This window comes from Anomalospiza imberbis, chromosome 8 (genome assembly GCF_031753505.1).
Source record: "Anomalospiza imberbis isolate Cuckoo-Finch-1a 21T00152 chromosome 8, ASM3175350v1, whole genome shotgun sequence".
NCBI classification, from domain to species: domain Eukaryota; kingdom Metazoa; phylum Chordata; class Aves; order Passeriformes; family Viduidae; genus Anomalospiza; species Anomalospiza imberbis.
This window is the reverse complement of record NC_089688.1, coordinates 4,578,400-4,597,655: the sequence shown is the minus strand read 5'-3', so window position 1 is coordinate 4,597,655 and position 19,256 is coordinate 4,578,400. Positions and strand designations below refer to the sequence as shown.

Sequence of the window (19,256 nt, the reverse complement as noted above, 5' to 3'; positions counted from 1 at the left end):
TGCAGACACCTGAAATATTACATGCAATTAAGAGCCTTTTGATCTTCAAAGGATGATGTGCAGGGGCTGAAACCATCCCTGGGTGCCAGAGTCACAGGGACATCTGTTCTTGGATTAATTTTCCAAGCCCCAGATAATTTCCACTGATTTCACAATATATCCTGCATTAAATACATCTGGACTTTTTACCAAATAGATGAAAGAAGACGGTAAAGCTTCTCCTCTCCTGATTGGTTTAAAAATCTTCTGTAGCATATTTTTAAATTAATATTCAACATAATGTTTTAAATAATCAGAACTATTTAGCAGTCCAAAATCATGACAATTAATGCAAGGTCCAAGAGCCAATAAATACTGAATTTTCCAAACAAAAGCCTCCTTTTCCAGGTACTCTTGTTGATCTATTAGACAAGGCTTGTTGAAGGCTGAGTGGCCACATGTTTCAGGGTGGCAAAATTGGGGCTTTTTTGGCTCCAGAAGTTGAGCCAATCACTTGAACAGATGAACCAGAATTGTGATGTACTGAGACCATCCCAAGTTAATCAGACATGGGATGGTGGAAATCCAGAATCTTCTGTATGGGATTGAAAACTGAGTGATCCTACATGCTGTGGCCCCAAATCTGTGGGGTTTGGCAGGACTGGGACAATATTCCTTTGTCATTCACAAATTACCCAATTGCTTTGCTGCCAGCTGAAGATGTGGTTTAAAAATCCCATACCCAACAGTTAAAGAGCCCCAGGAACAAAAGTCTTCCTAAATTAAAGTGTTCAATATCTGAAGTCCTTTTATAGCTGTGAGCTCTTCGTTGAGTGTGGACAATACAAATGAGAACAGAGCAACAACAGCTATAATGATAAAAAAATTCTAATATATCACTTCACCATCTGCTTATCATGGGAAACACATGGAAAATTATTTCCCTGAATGAATCTAGAGTGAAATTCAAAATTAGATCTTCACTCATCAGAGAAGCATGTTTCTGGAAAAATCTCTAACAAGCAGCAACTGGCTAAAAGCACAACCCACCACTCAGCTGGAGCTTGATTTCCTGCAAGGAAGTGCACGGTGGGATTGCTTGGAGTGAAGGCAGGGGGAAATTCCTGGTCCTCACAGTCTTTTTGAAGGGAAAAAACCCAAATAGATAAGAAATATTCAAGTACTTCTGAAAACCTCAATTATTTCTAGAGCCCTGTCAAGGGAGTGGAGATCTCCATGACAAAATGAAGATTTCATTTCAGTGGGAGAAAAAAAAATTCATTGGGAAGATAAATCCTGGGAAGATAAATCCTGTGAAATATGAAGAACAGTGCAGTCATTGAAAGAGAAGGGAAAGGAATATAAAGCCATCCTCATTCCATTTAAAAGCACAATATTGAATTTTGTATAGCCTTAAAAACTCCTGATAATTCAAAAACAGCCAAAGAAGAAGCACACTTCATATGTCAGCTATAGATAACTCCTATATTGAGCTGCTTCCCTGCTGCTTCCCTGGTTATTGTATTGCTCTTCCAAGCCTCCCAAAGTCCTTGCCTCATAAACCATGGAGATAATTCCAATATATTATCCCCATCATCATCTACAGACCTTTATGATCCATGCTCATTCCAAACCAGTTTTCCCACTTGCCTTTATTGACATGAATTTGGCCACAGCCCAGGCTGGCTCAGCCTTTGGTCTCAGAGGGGATCTTTAGGTGCAACCTGAATTATTAAAAATGAATACAGGATCCTGAGGAGCTTCCAAACGACTGAAATGAAAAAATCCTGTGTATTCCCTTATGTGGATGTGGTACTAAACCCACAGAAGTTTGTAAACAAAGCAGGCCTTAGAAATGCTACAAATATCTTAATTTTTCTCTTCTTTCAGAAGAAAAGAAATAATATCTTCAGTTTTTATCTTGTAAGTCACATTACAGAGGGCTGTGTCTTCTTACTTTTCCTTCCATGTATAACCACCTACTTCCATACCCATGGAAGCATTCCAGCTGCAAAGAAACATCTCCTGACATAATTGTGAAAAATGACACCGAGAATTTTTTTTTCCTCCTGTTCCTCTTCTGCTTCTATTTAAAAAAAATAAAATTATATTTGACCCAATTTCTTGATTTCCAGATGAATAAGCTGGTCTTGGTTCACAGAGCTGGGAATTGCTATTAACTGGTAATAGAAATGAATAGACCAAAAGTATTTTAAAAATATCATGTCAAATTTCTGTTTTAGTTTTAAAAGCTAGGTTTGATTAAGTAGTCAAATACTTTTTTTTTATCTTCATATTAACCAAAGAAAATTTGAGAACATTTAGTATTAGCATCTATTAAATGAAAATTACAGATATGAAAAGTCCCAGTTTTCATTTCAGGATTGGCCTGCAGGTTTAAAATAGAATGGATAATGCTCCAAAGATGTGAAACATTGGACCTGGAAATAAACCACAGCTTGTGAGTTGAAGCAAAATATTTTCAAGACCATTTTGGGGAAATATCTTCTGCATTTAACTGGAGATGGGAAGATTTCAGCAGAGTTTTTCCCTACTGTTTGTAAAGAAACACTTAGATCCTGTGTCCTTTAGCCAGCCTTAAGAACATTTAAAAAACCCCACAAAACAGGACATTTTCCTTTGAAATAGCTCTTCCCTTTTGCTGTGCATGGGATCTTGCTGAGTCATCAGGCACACACATCCCCTGGAGGTACAAACCCAGCAGGGGCTGGGTCTCCTCTTGGATCTGCTCCCAGAGGGGAGGTGAAAGGACATCCTGCCTGGGAGCTTTATCCAGCCTCCTTTCCCTTTGGAAAAAGCCCTTTGTAGGCACCCCACAGGTCTGGAACTCTGTGCTGAGAAAGTGAAGTTACTCAGGACTGGGGAGCAGATCTCAGACACCATTTTCAGCAAATCACAAAATCCCAGGGTGGTTTGGGTTGGAAGGGACCTTAAAGCCCATCCAGTGCCACCCCTGCCATGGGCAGGGACACCTTCCACTGTCCCAGGCTGCTCCAAGCTCCAGAGTCCAACCTGGCCTTGGGCACTGCCAGGAATGCAGGGGCAGCCACAGCTGCTCTGGGCACCCTGTGCCAGGGCCTGCCCACCCTCCCAGGGAACAATTCCTTCCCAATATCCAATCCAGCCCTGCCCTCTGGTAATGGGAAGCCATTCCTCCTTTTCCAGTTACTCCCACCCTTGTCCAAAATCCATTTCCACCCATCCTGCTTTTCTTCCTCCTGTCATTTTCCTGCTCATGAGAAGCTCCACTTCTTTTCCTGTTCTCCACTGTTCATTTCTCCTGCCTCTAGCAGAAAATGTTCAGTTTCTTGATTTTCATGAACAGCTGGTGCATAGCCAGGACTTCTTGCCAGGCTTAAAAAAAGAGGAGTTTTTATCTCAGTGTTATTTGTTTCCTTGCTGGTGACTCAGAGGAACAGTCCCTGCTTAGGCCTTTGTCTCTCACACATGTGATGATTCCTCTAAATCAGTGTAAGAGGAAATCAAGAGATTCCCTTCCCCTCCTTGCTCTATCTTGAACTACAATCTCAAGTATCCATATAAGCACTGTGAACCTAAATTCTATTAAACACTGAAATTAGTAGAAATATTTGTATTTATGACGGTAAAAATCTGGTTTTGCACAATAGAAGTCCTCAGTCTCTTCAGGCATCAGCTGTTTAAAAAGTAACTGAAGCTATCCAGCCAATAATTCCTAAGGAATTGAAGTAATTTCTATTGAAACTGTATATTGTTTTAATCTGACAGAGTTCTTAGGAATTATTAATGTTCCTCACTCTTTTCTAAGTTTGCATTAGGAACAGACCAGGATATTGCAGGAGGATGTACCTCAATTGAAAATATAGATTTCTTCTTTCATGATATTAACAGGCATTTCTTTTCTTATTGCTATAACTAAGTGAAGGGAGCAGGGTGTGAAGGCTAAGGGTTTCTGTTTTGTTTTTTTTTTTTCCCTGCATTCTCTGAAGTTTCCAGGTATTCCAAAAGCATGGAAGCACATTTTCCCTCCACTGACAGGGGCAGTGGCTCAGTGACTGCCTCAGTTATCATGGAAGCTAAAGCTGATTTAATCAATGCACCCTTATTTCTTCCTGAGCTCTGGGCCTGCATGATTTGACTTGACAAGTTCTTCATCATTTTTTCTGTGATTTTACAGCCCCTTCAGGATGCAGTTCCCCAATTCCATGTGGGAATTGTCAGGTAGCATCTGGTGAAATGAAGCTGACAAGTGTATTCTGTCAGGTCTAGTAAATTAACATGTGAAGAAGTCAGGCTTTGGGATGGGTGATAGCATCTTCAGGAGGATTTTCTGCCTTAGAGAACCAGAAAAGAAGCCCAGCCTCTCTCTGGCACAACATCTGGCTTGAGGTGACAGATTTTACATTTTCTGTAGTTTTTTTTTTTTTTCTTTAATTTGTAGTGCTCAAAAATCAATGAAGTCAAAGGGAATGTCTCAACTGTCCCAAACATTATAGAAAAAGAATGAATTTCATTTTTGTACTACAGAAATGCAAATTGTTCTGTGAAATATTCCTGTTTTGGTGCTGATTTACTTGGTATCACATATTAAATCCTCACATCCTGGGTATTCTGAGGAAGAATTTCAATAGAGTGTCTTTTACAACAAAAAGCCTGCCTGTGTTTACATTTTAAGGATTTTTGTGGCCCTCTCAGGACTATCTGTGCACTGAAACTAATAAAAATCATGTTGCTACTGGAGCTTGACCTCCTTTTACATCAGAATATCTTGTGCAGAGCAACTTTATGTCCTTCCCTGATAGAGATTTTTAAAAGATGCATAAAGAACAGCCCCAAAGCTCTCTTTGGAGATCCAGGAGTTGGAAATTATTTCACTTTGTAGTCATGAGACTGAAAAAAATATTCACTGAGATTGATTTGGAGTTGACATTTCTGGCTGGTTGTTTTTTGCTACACAACACTCTAAATCCAAACTGTTCTATGTTGTGGGGGGAACTGCTGGATGTAACATCATGCTGCTCATAACCAGGGCACTTTTAGCCTGTTTAATACATTAAGTCCATTAAAGGCAAGTTTTTTGAGGGCAGTGTTTGATCTCTCTGTGGGATTCTGTACCCCAGCCTGCTTTTAAATGTGTTCAGTGCAATACACGGTGTTTTAAGAATGTGAAAAAGGCATTAACATCTGAAATCACCAGGGAAATGAACAACACAAGGGTGAAATTATGGTTTTTAGCCTTTGCATGTGTGCTTGAGGTGAGTCCTGTCACCTCTTGGTGCTGTGGGGAGCCAGGAGTGAACATTCTCCTCTGTGAATGCACTTTGCAGTCACCTGGAGCGATCAGAGATTGTTTTTCCCTTCTGGAGGGATCAGAGAATGTTTTTCCTTTTTTCCCTGGCATTAGGCATGCTCAGTTGGCACTGATGCAGTTTGTCAGTTCCACAGTATTCTTGGTAGTCCTGGCCCATGTCACAGGTCTGAGCAATGACACCACAACTGAACCTACCCTTGGTACACACATTTAAGGACTCTTAGTGTCAGCCCACCCAGGTAAGATGTGTTCATTCACTAAGCAGAGAATTGTTGATGCCAGCCTGAATCTGAGCAACTGTTCCTCACATTTTATCAAAACCATTGATTTCAATGATTTTCCAATAATTTCTTTGTGGAGTCTTTTCAGCTTTACAAATATTGCGTGGCTCTGAGATTAGCCTGAGATGCTGACAGATCTGGTCAAGTGAAACCCTGAATAATTGCAAACCAGGGTGATCAGTCTTTACATCAACCCCTTTCAGTGCAATGCACAGGAAAGTGGTGCTGGGAAAAGGCACTTTGGGTGATATTTGACAGAGGTTTGGGATGGTTCAGTGTGCTCTCAGACACAAGCTTGCTTGGGCATGTGATGTGTGGAAGAAAGCCACTGACAGTTGCATGAAGTGTCAGAGGCCTGTCAGAAGTGAAAATGTTTGTTACCACCAGGGCAGCACAGCAGGAAATCCAATTTTTGTATTTACTGCCTGCACAAGAAATGGGCACAGGGCAGAAATCCATCAAAGGTTTTTCCTTGCTGGTCTTAAGAATTTAAAAATATTTAAGAGCCAGGGCCTGTGTGATCTCTGCTTGCTCTTCTAGAACAGGCAATGATCTTCTAATGCCATAAAACCAGGAAAGTTCCTTGCACATCTTATGAGGAATGATTTCCCTGTTTGTTTTGTCTCCTATTATAGCTAAGAACATATTCTTACCTTTGCTTTCTTTTCAAAGCTCCTCTCTTAGTCCAGATTTTGGAATGAATGTACATAATTTTGCTTCCAGCAGAGGAGGGAAGGGAAGGGAAGGGGACTGATCACTTCTTGGGATGACAGTCACAACTGAAATGGGCACAGTGCACTGACAGCTGTCAGTTAAACCAATGAGAGTGGTTTTAGCTTAGGAAAGATGATTTGGTCTTTATTTCAAGCTCAGATGTTCACATTTTACATAACACACAGAACTGATACTTATTTTTTGTTAAATTTCTCTAATTCACAATGCTCAGCCATAGCCCAGGTTTGTAGCTGACCTGAGAACAATTTCCTATGAACTCAACAATTCAAGAGCTCTCTTAAGCTTAACAAGGGAAATTGGGAATCTTGAGCCACCCAAGATGATGTGTAAAATAATGCTTGGAACTGATGAGTAAAATAGTGCTTGGAATTGATGAGTAAACTAGTGCTTGGAATATTCCTTTGATGAGTTTGCATAACCTGGATCACTTAAAGTGTGCACTCCACTTATTGAGGAAAGTGCTGCACACCAGAGCTGCAGAGCAAGAGCAAAGCCTACCTTCAAAAATGGTGGTATTAAACCAAATTACTGCTTTAGAAAGCATGCCTGTATCTCTCACTGTTACCATGGGTGCTGACCTGTTCCAGCACAGTGCCACTGCACAGCACTTGAGGTACAGCTGAAGTGTTTAGGGACGTCTGTTTGTGTATTTTAGCACGCTCAGAAAGGGCAGATAGTGTTAATTTGTGAAGCAAACTATTTTGTTGGAGCAGAAAAACTCGTAATTCCATGTCCTTTTCCTCCATGCTGATATAATTTATCTCACGTTGGTTTGGCTGTGTGTTGCTAATGTGGGACCAAACACTGGAATTACTGAGGCTGGAAAATCCCTCCCAGCCCATGGAGTCCCAGCTGTGCCCAGTGCCCACCTTGTCCCCAGCCCAGAGCACTGAGTGCCACCTCCAGCCCTCCCTTGGACACCTCCAGGGATGGGCACTCCAAAGCTCCCTGGGCAGCCCCTGCCAAGGCCTGAGCACCCTTTCCATGCAGAAATTCCTGCTGCTGTCCAAGCTGAGCCTCCCCTGGCACAGCTTGAGGCCGTTTCCCCCTGTCCTGTCCCTGTTCCCTGGCAGCAGAGCCCAACCCCCCCTGGCTGTCCCCTCCTGTCAGGAGCTGTGCAGAGCCACAAGGTCCCCCCTGAGCCTCCTTTTCTCCAGGCTGAGCCCCTTCCCAGCTCCCTCAGCTGCTTCTCTCAGGACCGACTCTCTAGAACATATCCTAAATTCCATAATGTGGAACTCCTTTCCTGCTTTACACAAGGTGCTTTCACATTAGATTAGTTGTGCTTGTGCAGGTCTCATTTTTGTTATGTAGGCCAGGTATAAATTGATGTAAATGTATAGCAAATAAAAGCTAGTAAGTCTGATTCTGCATATTTTATGGACCTGCCAACATCAACAGATCAAACCAGTGTAAGCAGATTTCTTACTTTGGTTTTTGTGACTGTAAAATGTTTAAGTACATCTTCATCTTCCAGCATCTGACAGCAGCACTCCCTGATTATGTGATAACTACTCTGCATTTGTTTTCTGTGGCCTGTTTAAGGTCAGTAATGGATCAGGTGTGGGCAGGGCTTTGTGGGCACTGAGTGCCCAGGATCAGTCAGATGTTGCTTTCTGGGATTGAGCTCACCACTGTCATGTTCTCCAGGAGCTCCGCCGGGTTCAGGGAGGTGGATTGGGGCAGGAGGTGCTGCTTGGTTTGGGAAGGGTGTGGGCAGAGCTGGTTCTTCTGAAAGTGCTGTGGGTGAGGCTTTGGACAGGGCAGTGCTTGCTCAGCAGCACTGGCTTTGTAGACAGAGGTTGTGTTTGCTGTTGTTATCCCTAGGATCCTCATTTGACGTTATTTGGGGTTATTTTGGAGAGTGTGATGAGCCTCAGACAATTTTCAGATGTTCTGTTAAAATGGGCACGTTTCTAACTTTCAATGGCTGTGCATGGAACTTAGACAGGAAGAGGTGATCAGGGGGATGGAGCAGCTCTGCTGGGAGGAAAGGCTAGGACAGCTGGGATTGTTCACCTGGAGAGGACAAGCTTTAGGGTGACCAAATTGTGGCCTTGCAGGGCCTGGAGGAGCTACAGAAAACATGGAGAGAGGCTGTTTCCAAGGGATGGGGGGACAGGACACAGGGAATGGCTCCCACTGCCAGAGGGCAGGGATGGATGGGATATTGGGAAGGAATTGTTCCCTGGGAGGGTGGGCAGGCCCTGGCACAGGGTGCCCAGAGCAGCTGTGGCTGCCCCTGGATCGCTGGCAGTGCCCAAGGCCAGGCTGGACAGGGCTTGGAGCAGCCTGGGACAGTGGAAGGTGTCCCTGCCATGGCAGGGGGTGAAAGAAGATGAACTTTAAAGATGCTCCCTTCCAGCCAAAACCACTCTGTGATTCTGTAAAGAGTTGCTCTGTCCATCTAAATTTGAATTTCTGGCATTAAAACAAAAATTGTTTTCCTCCTATTTGGAAATGACATGACAGTGTCCTCTGGTGGCCTGACAGCTGGAGTTCTGCTGCATCTGCTGCTTGCTCACCTTTTCTTTTTCTTTCTTTTTTTTTTTTTTTTTTTTTTTCTTTTCCATTTTAATTAGAAGGAATTGTGGCATAATTGCAAACAAAAGGGCTGGACTTAAATCACCAGCAGGAATTTATGGAATAATATTATAGTGTGCGTATATATCTTCTGCAATAGCTTAATGACTGCTATGAGGGGCAGGGACAAGTTTCTTTAGGACATTTCATACATATATGTGCATATATATATATATATATATATATTTATTATACACTTGTGGTACACCTGCACAGGTGAAGCTTCAAGGAAATCCCTGAGATTGAAGCCAGGAATTATTGACAAACTCATTACATAATAGAGCATTAAAGGATCAAGCTAAAACCTTCTGGCACTATTAATCTATTAAGTGGACTGGAGATTTACTGTTTTTCCCCTATATTTGTCTGTGTAGACAGAACTTCAAGCCAGAGTCTGCTGTTCAAGAGCCCTTAACCTGTAGTGCTCAGCTTTAGGTCCGAAAATTTAATGCATTTTAACCCAAGCATGGCTTCATCTCTCAGGATCAAGGACTGTGAACTGATTCCCTGCATCAGGGTATAAATGTCTGCTTCCCGAAAGGAATGCTGGTTGGAATATTAATAGCAGAATTCAGCTAATCCAGAAATCAAGGAAGACAGAAATTCAGCTTTAAAGCTCCTCACCATGCAGATTTTGAACTTTTCATTGTGGCAAGTGCTTTTCATTCGAACTCTGAGGGAAAAGGTTTGTGGGGTTTTTGTTTGCCTCAACACTGCATTTTTGGAAGCTAAAAAACTGAAGAAAAAGTTCAGCAGGTGTTCCAGATGTTTGAGGTTTCTGCAAATCAGAACAGGCTCTGAATAAACATGCAACGAGAAAAAAAAAGGTGGGTGAATTCCCATGGAATCCCAGAATGGTTTGGGTTGGAAAGGACCTTAAAAATCATCCAGTTCCACCCCTTGAAATGGGCAGGGACACCTCGCACTGTCCCAGGGTGCTCCAAGCCCCAGTGTCCAACCTGGCTTTGGACACTTCACTTTTAACCCCCTGAATGCTGAGCTGGCTTTCAACTTTTAGGGAAAACCTCCAAGTTGAAGTGTTGGAATTGAGGAAACTCTTGAAGTTCTTGTTTGGGATATTTCAGAAAATGTTGCCTTGAATTTTTGGTTCCAAAGTGAAATTGTTGAGGAATATTGTGTTAGTGATGGCATTTTTGATCTGAGCAGAGTCTGACCCGGACCTGGGTGAGTGCAGTTGTAGTTTGGGTATTTCAACAGCTTGATTTTTCTGTCCAAAAATAGAAAATATCTGCTATGAAAATGTTGCTTACAAACACAGTCTGATTTATGAGCCTTCTGAAGATCTATTTACTTGGCTAAGGAAACGTGCCAATTAGCTAGGGTGGCACAAAGTAGTTCAAATCCATAATTAACAAAACAAATCAGACACTCTGGTGGTTCTTGTCTTTCTTCTAAATAATTAACACACTTTCTCTGTGGTTAGAAGGGCCAGCTCTGGATCCATGTTCCCTATTTGGCCATTTAAAACATAGTGGGAATGCTGGAATGTGATGCCAAGTATCAGGAAACTGAGAATCTTCATGGAATTTTGTTTGCTTCTCAATCTTATCCTTCAAAGGTCACGTTCAGGTAGTGATTCTTGCACTGTTTCCTCCTTGATTTTTGTTGTTAGCTCATCCTTTCACTTTGGCAGAGACAGGGAGTGAAACTTTTGCAGGAACACTGATTTCTCCACACTAATTCACCCCTTTCTCTTCTTGCATCACATCACTTTGCTCTCACCAGTTCCACAGTCCTGGATTTCTATTCAACTTCTTGGTTTTGAGTATCCAAAGGTGGAGAAATGACTTGTGAGGTTTTGTCCAGGTGTGGTCCCATCTCCCAGCTCTGGGATATGGGGCAGGTGACAGAGGACAGGATCCCTGTGCCTTGTGTGCCATCTGCTCCTTCCTTTGCCAACTGGATAGACAACTTCCCACCTGCTCTGTGCCACCAAATTTCACTTTGGAACCAAAAATCCAAGGCAACATTTTCTGGGGTAGAAATGGGAGTCAGGCCCTCTGACTGAAAATAATTTCTCTGTCCATTTTTGAAAGTGCCATGCAAAACAAGGGGGTGGGAGACAGAGCCTTGCTCTGTCTGGGGTAGTAATTAGGATTTGGTTCAAGAGAAGACATCCTGATATCAGAATTACAGGGAAAGCACAGCAGCATGGATGGATTGGAATCAAAGGAAGGGTTAATCAAAGTAAGAAACTTCCCGAATTCCAGGATAAAGGCAACATAGTTCAGATAGCAGAATATGGATATGTAATGATCAGGGATTAATCAGAATTCCAGAAGGGTTTAGGTTGGAAGGGACCTTAAAGCTCATCCAGGGACACCTTCCAGTATCCCAGGCTGCTCCAAGCCTGGCCTTGGACAGTGATCCAGGGGCAGCCACAGCTGCTCTGGGCACCCTGTGCCAGGGCCTGCCCACCCTCCCAGGGAACAATTCCTAATTCCCAATATCCCATCCATCCCTGCCCTCTGGCAGTGGGAAGCCATTCCCTGTGTCCTGTCCCTCCATCCCTTGAAAACAGTCTGTCTCCATCATGTACTGCTTGATTTGCTGGAAATTAATCTGGGAAAGTTTTCTGGGTCTCAGCACTAATAATGGGAGAATTTTTGCATTTCCTGTGCAAAACCTCCTAAACAGCACAGTAATATTGTTTATTACTGTGACATGGTTCAAAACACAGCCTGTAGGAACCAAGGTGAAAATTAATTTGGTGAATAACACTACATTGCTGCAGAACCTCCACAGGTAATCATGTTTAGCAAAGAACATAAACATTCATGCTGTCACCTGACTAATTGGCTTTTGACATTGAGATATTTTAGAAGAGGAATTGTTCTGTCCAGCCAACATAAAGATTGTGCCAAAAATAGCCTGCACTTCAAATGGGAAATAATTAAACAATCTATGTGTGGTCCAGAAATTCCTCAGGTTTTATTTTTAGTCTTACAAGTGATTCATAGGAAGAGCAGAAATGCTTCAAAAGACATGCTGTGGTGTGAACTCCACGATTCAAGGCAGTGACTGCAAATGTGGAAGGAGAAATCCACTGAGAAATCAGCTGCACTTGTTCAGGGGTGAAAAAAGATAAACCTGCAAGATAAATTAATGTACAAAACAAAATCATCAGTGGTTTTGAGGTTGCAGCCATGTCAAACTGATTTAAATTCTTTCCTGAATGTTGGAACTTGGATTGAACACATCTGCACAGGCTGTTCAAAGACTTGATTCATATTAGTGAAAGTTTTGGTATTTAAATAATTACCACTGCTTCTTAAAGACTTGATTCATATTAGTGAAAGTTTTGGTATTTAATTAATTACCACTGCTTCTTAAATGTCTTTGTTTTTCTTAAGGTTGTAATAGTTGAGCTAAACACATTTTTGGAGTATTTGATTTATTTATTTAAAATTTGTGAGGGAGACCCCTGAGTGGACAATTTTCTCCCTATTAGGGAAAACCTTGTCAAGTTTCAGTCCTGCAAGTGCCAGTTTGGGATATTTTTTAGTATTTATCTCCCCTGGTTTGGCCGTGTTATTCATTGCTGCTGCCTTTCAAAGAAATGTAGCATTGCTTTCTTCATGGAAAATGTACCATTAAATTGCAGATGTCATGGATGAGAGCACTGTAACGGCAAGAAAAGAGATTTGACATGCAAATATGTCAGGATCTAATTCCATTCTTGCTGAAGTCAATGGGAATTGTAAAATTGACTTCAAATGGGGACGGGAGCAAACACAAGATGCCAAGGTTAAAAATGAAAAGAGTTTGCTGTTAAATCAGAGATGCTTCTTGTTGTCCTGGACCCACTCAGATCTGCAAAGCAGCACTGCTTAGAAGTGCCTGGGTTAATTATTTGTCTAATGATGTTAATGCTGCCTTGCAGGGGAGCCTGTTCCAAGGCACAGAGATCTGGTCCTGACAGGCTCTGGGTGCTCTCCAGTAGTTACATGGACAACATCCGGCTGGGAATGGGGCTCCCAGTCCTTTGTTTGGCCCTTGGGACCTTTGATCAGTTCCTAGAGGAGCAGAACATGGGGATGGATCAGTGGATTCCTTGGGAATCTCCAGGTGCTTCCTCACAATCCTTACAGATCACAGCTCCCTCAAGCAAAGTGGTTTTCATGGTTGATTTCTTTTTCCTTGATGCCTTGTTTTCCAAAAAGTGCTTGGATCACTACACAGAGTGTGAAGACAGAGGGGTTTCTCTCCTGTGTTGTAGCTTGGTTGGTTCATTTTAAAATGTGTTGGTTTCACCTAAGCACATACAAGCTGGAAGCTGGAACATTCTGAGTGCAGAATGCCCTGGTTTGGAAAAGGGATGCTATAAAAGCTTAAGGAGCAGCAACAATAAAAGAATTGAGCTTTTCATTGGTAAGTGGAGGAAGGTTAGGGAAGTTCTGTACAAGTTGAGCACAATGTTGGGATCGTAGATCTTGGTGATGGTGCAAAACACCTTCCCCTCATGGAGGGCCCTGGGGTGGAGTGAGGGGAGGAGGATTTGGGGTAAATCCTCCTGTATCATGCAAGGCCCTGCACGTGCAAAGCAATGACACTGCTCCTCTAGAGCTGCTCAGGTGTTACTGAAGCTTTTTATTGCTGACACCCTCACTTGGACACACCCCCAGTAACAGCCCTAAACCTGCAGTGTATTTACAGCCAGGAAACTGCCCTTAAAGCACCAAGAGAAGGTGCAGCCTTCTTTTGGGAGAGCTGAGATTCACACTCTGAGACCCAAGATTTACACTCTGCTTTCAACCTCCTTTGCTCCTTAACAGTCTTTTCATTAAACTCTCAACAGCCCCATATATCCTCTGCTTTTCTGGGAAGACACAGAGTCTCCTGAAGCTCTCTGCTCTTAAGGATGCACTGTCAGGAACAGCAGTTCCCGTGAAATTATATTTGTAAGACACATGGTGTGGTTAAGTTTCTCTAACTTTTGTCTGTAATTCCATTAAGTAAGAAGCATATTTTAATTTGCTTTCAGAATTTTTTCCCTAAGTGTAGGGTTTTTTTTTTTACTTCTTCAGAAAATGACTGAGGAGGAGGGAGGAATATTAATATGGGGTTAGTTACAAGCTAAAAAATGAGGTTTTGTTGAGCTACACCTTTACTGGACCTTGTTTCAAATTATTTTGGTAAATTACAGTTGCCTGAGGGAGGAAATAGATAAGATTGCCTTCATAAAATCTTTATGGACACTTGAAATTATCCCCAAAGTGTGTTTGGACTTCCTATTCCACAATTTCGCTAAAACAGATACAATTTTCAGATTCAGATTGTTGCCACCAAACGTTAAAACACTCTGGAAAGAACAGAGGAGAAGGAAACTTTTGATGGGATCTCAAACAGCATTTTTGAATGTCACTGATGATCAAGAACACGATAACATTGAGTTTTTCATTTTGACATTATGAGAATTTCTCTGGGTTTTTTATACCAAAGTGAAAAGAGATTTGACTGAGCCTTGAAAAGTGTCACATGCAATTCAGTGATATTTTTGTACCTGTCCCTTCAAATTGCTTCCCTCCTTTGTTCTTGTCTGAAGGAGGGAGGCACATCTGCAACAGGTTCTGTGTGCGAGGGAACAGCCTCTGTTTGCTCTCCCCAGCCCCAGGAAGTGTCTGTGGGTTCAGGGTTAGCTCTGTGGCTGCTCTCAAGTGACTTTTTACAACACAAATCATTCAGTTCTTCCCCCAGCGAGTCACTCACAAAAGCTCATTCCTGTTTAATTTTTTTGGCTGTTGTCAATAATAAATGCTTTGGGGGAGAGTGAAGGAAAAGATAAAAACTTCTAGCAAACCAACAGGAAGGATTTTTTTTACCCTCCACAGCACTTGATTTCCTATCAAAACTCCTCTGTGACATGAGTAAGGAGCTCTGGCTCTTCAATATTTCCTGAGATGATCCCCTCAGGCCATCACCTCTTGGTGTTCCTAGGAACATCTTGGCTCCAGGGAGTTGTGCCAGACCCCTGGCTCAGCTGCTCTTTTCCTCACTGGATTCTCAGATCATTCCATGCAGCTCCAACATTTCTAGAGCTCCCTTCCCTTTTCTGTACTTGAAGCCAAAAGGTAGAAATACTGTGTGGTAATTTTTTATTTTTTCTTTTTATTTTTCCCCTTCTTTTGTTATGGTAACAACCTGGCATCCCAGCTGTTTAGGGTATTTTTTTTCCCTTTCATTTTTTTTTTCTTTTTGCTTGAATATTTGTGAGATTTGTTTTTATTTTTTTCCTTACAATGCCTTACAAAACCTTACAATGCCTTTGTGCAGAAAAATGGTAATTGTGAGGAGATACCGAAATACAAAAGGACTCCCAGAATCCCAGGATAGTTTGGGTTGGAAGAACCTCAAAATCCATCCAGTGCCAGCCCTGCCATGGACAGGGACATCTTCCACTGTCCCAGGCTGCTCCAAATGTCCAGCCTGGCCTTGGGCACTGCCAGGGATCCAGGGGCAGCCCCAGCTGCTCTGGGCACCCTGTGCCAGGGCCTGCCCACCCTCCCAGGGAAGAATTTTTTTCCATATATCTCACCCAAATTTCCCCTCTGGCAGTGGGAAGCCATTCCCTTTTCCTGTCCCTCCACCCCTTGTAAGTTGTCCTCTCCATCAGCCAGCCCCTTCAGGCACTGTGAGTTTGGTCACCCCAAAGCTTCTCCTCTCCAGGCTGGACAAACAGGAACATTTACAATTCAGGCTGGCTGCTGAGGAGCTGGGAAGCCCAGACCAGTTTTTCTTTAAAGCACAGGAAATCATTCTCACCAAGTGGGGAGGATCTGGAAGACGTTGTGGGCTGCTGGCCATGGTGGAACTGCACATGCAGGGATGTCTCCCAATATGCTGCTCACAGAAGAAATCAGCCTAATTACTTTCCAAAATGCAGTCAAGGATGTTAGAAACCTCTCCTGGTTTGACATCCATGACGAGTTTTGAAAGACAGGATTGCAGATAATGTCAAGAAAAAAAAAAAAAAAACAAAAAACAAAACATGTATTAATTTCTCTCTGCACATTTCTCCATGTGGGATGCATCCTTCCCCAGAGTGCTGTCACTGATATTTAATTAATGTACAGAGTCTGATGACTCCCTTGGTGTGATATCCATGGCTGTGGATGGCTCCAGGGAGGAGCTCAGCTGGGAGAGGTTGTGCTCCCTCAGTTATCACTGACAGCACAACACCTGTGGGCTTGTTTTACCTCTTCTCACCTTATTGACCACACAAATCTTTAATGTCCATGAGGATTTGGGGTTTTTTTGTGTCCCACTGTGGTTTTTAGGCACTGTTATCATAAAAGGAAAAATATGATATTAAAATATCCTTTTTAATACAAAAGCCACAGGTGCAGAGGCAGCAACAAAGATGCTCTGGGGGCTGGAGCACTGTCCTACAAAGACAAGGATAGCTGGGGGTATTCACATGGAGAGGAGAAAGCCTGGTGAGACCACAGAGACCCTTCCAGAGCCTGAAGGGGGCCTGGAGAGACAGGGACTATTTTTATGGGCTCATAGTGACAAGTCAAGGGGCAATGGTTTTAAATTGCCAGAGGGCAGGGATGGATGGGATATTGGGAATTAGGAATTGTTCCCTGAGAGGGTGGGCATGCCCTGGCACAGGGTGCCCAGAGCAGCTGTGGCTGCCCCTGGATCCCTGGAAGGGTCCAAGGCCAGGTTGGACACTGGGGCTTGGAGCAGCCTGGGACAGTGGAAGGTGTCCCTGCCCATGGCAGGGGTGACACTGGATGGGCTTTAGGGTCCCTTCCAACCCAAACCAGTCTGGGATTCTATATTTTGAATAAAATTTAGGTTTCCGGTGATCAAGAGGTTGCTGTTGGACTGGCAGAGTAAAGTACTCTGAAGAAAATACAGGTAGGCGTTTTCACAACAATGTCACTTGTAAGTGAATTATTGGGTGTTCACCAAGACACTGTGACAATAAAATTGAATTCAGGTATCCTTAATAATTTTTGAGTAAACTTAACTTCATTTTATACTTTTTGCATGTATCTAACAGTTCCTTCACTCATGTTAGAGGTGGTCCTTGTGGTTTGAGTGTTGCACTTGGTGGTTTTAGAGAACTTTTCCAACCTTAAGGTTTCTATTCTGTGATTTGGAGGTGCTGTGCTTTGGTTTTAGTGGGGTCTGTGGTGTGTTTGTGTTTGTTTTGACACAATGGAGCAGCCACAGCTTTGCTGGGCAAGGCCTGTGCCAGACCCTCATCATCCTTACAGGAAACAATTTGATCTTAATATCCAATGTAACCCCAGTCCCTGTCAGTTTGAGACCATTCTCCCCTGTCCTGTCACTCCATCCCTTGTAAATAGTTTCTCTTCCTCCTTGTAGGGTCCTGTCCCTCCTCCTGGCCCCACAGTGCTACCTTTGGAGTTGATTAAGGCTCCATAATTCCCATTTCTTACACACATTTGGCTGATGGACACAGATGGACAGGGACAGAGAGCTCTGGGGGTGCTGGTGGTGGCCTGGCCTGGTGGCAGCAGGAGCCTGTTCCTTCTCTCCCTGGGGCTGAGAGTGCTCTTGTTTGGCCCCAGGGTGACCCAGAGACATCAAACTGAGCTGGTTTCAGGTTTCACCTTTTCCTGCAGGTCTCAGGTGTATTTCCTCACAGGAAGGGTGGTCAGGCATTGGAAGGGCTGCCAAGGGAGGTGGGGGAGTCACCATCTGCATGTGGCACTTCACGCCATGGTCTGTGTGACAGGGTGCTGCTGGGTGTCAGGTTGGACTTGATGGTCTGCAAGTTGATTCTGTGGTTCTGGAGCAGCAGCTGTGCATGGCCATTCCTGTGGGGTCAGAGCCTGGTGGATCTCAGGACAGCCTCAGTGCTACTTTCAGGGGGGTTGTCAAAAGCATAAGTCACCCAGTGAGGGAAAACATCATCACTTCTACCGACCTCGTCCCAAATTCCTGGGATTGCAGGAAGTGCAGCACTCCTTCAGGCAGTGATATTGATGTTCAGGGAGCTGTGCTCCCTCCAAAAGCTCCCTGTGTGTATGTTTTGTGTGCCTGACCTTTCAGCAACGGCAAATAGAGCAAGGGTTTTTTTTATAACACACATTTGTCTTCCAGTCCTTGACCTGGGCTCAGTAAATGAAAACGTAGCAGAACTGAATCCCCACAGGATCAGGACAGGGGCAGTGCAAGCAAAAGGGAAAATAAAGAAAAATGTACTGGCAATTGTGCTAAAGAACAGCAGAGCAGAAGCCACTTTGTGGTTGCATAAGTCACACTTCTTATCAATAATTCCTTATCCCTGGTGGACAGAGGCTGCTGCCCATCCCACTGTGCCTGTGTAAGACACCACACTTCCCTGAGTGTTTCCAACTTTGGGTGTTCACGTGTCCTAGGAACAATTGCTGCATCATTTCCTTTGCTATGAACCCTCCTAAGGTTAGGTTTTGCCTCTGCAGAGAGGGAGCAATAATCCTGCTTTCCCTTTCCTTCATGAGAAACCTCCTGTGGTAACAGCTTTAACGAGAGCTCATAAAAGGCTCCCTTTCTTTCAGTGGTTCCCTCCAGGAATCTACTATCGATTATTCTGTAGACAAAAGAGGGAACTAAAGAGCTGCCATGCAAGAATACTGTACAGCATGAGGCAACTAAAGGGAGATGTTGACTGCAGTTTTACTGGGGTGGGAGTGGGGCTTGGCTCTTTAGATACTTCAAATCAGGAAGTGCAGTTGATAAATTCAGGGGTACCCATGCAAAACTAGAAAATCAGCTGCCAAACTGAAACCCAGCAATCATTTCATTTCTGACATTGATGTTGCTTCAAATTTTTTGAGTGGTTTAATAGCAAAAGTTTTTTTTTTCTGGCGTATAATTCACTAAGCACTGTCAGTGTTTGATAAAATCACGTTGGTTTTGCTGGAAAGAACAGCCCGGTGTTTCTGACAGAGAGGGATCTTTTCTGAGCAGGACACCATGTTCAGGTGAGGAATCTGGGAAAACAACAGGAATATTTGAGATCCTTGATGAGCCTGTTTGCTTTCCTGCTTCAAAACAGGCACTGGCTGGTTAAAATGCAGTGATAGCAGAAAGGCTATTGAAAACTTTGGGGTCCTTGTCAGCTGTTGACCGTTTGCCACCCTTTTTGCTCAGTTCTCTGTGGAATACATGCATTTATTAGCACCTTTGCTTTTGGAAAGCTGCAATCTCTGAAACACGAACAGTTTGCACCTTGGAGGTTATCACACCCACTTTAGGACTGAGGGAGTAGTTCAGGATACATCCAGCCTCTTTCCCTGCCAGGATAAGAAAAATCAGTCTCATTTCTTTCATCATAAGTCTTGTGAAGAAATGAAAACTCTTGGCTGTTGGGGAGCTTTGAGTCT

The 19,256-nt window shown here is 43.2% G+C and overlaps 1 protein-coding gene across 23 annotated transcripts in view; it reads left to right on the top strand.

Moving 5' to 3' along the window:
* The window catches only part of PCDH15 (protocadherin related 15), a 626,487-nt gene that overhangs the window by 177,831 nt on the left and 429,400 nt on the right, over positions 1–19,256 (top strand). The gene's annotated exons all lie outside the window — the stretch shown is intronic.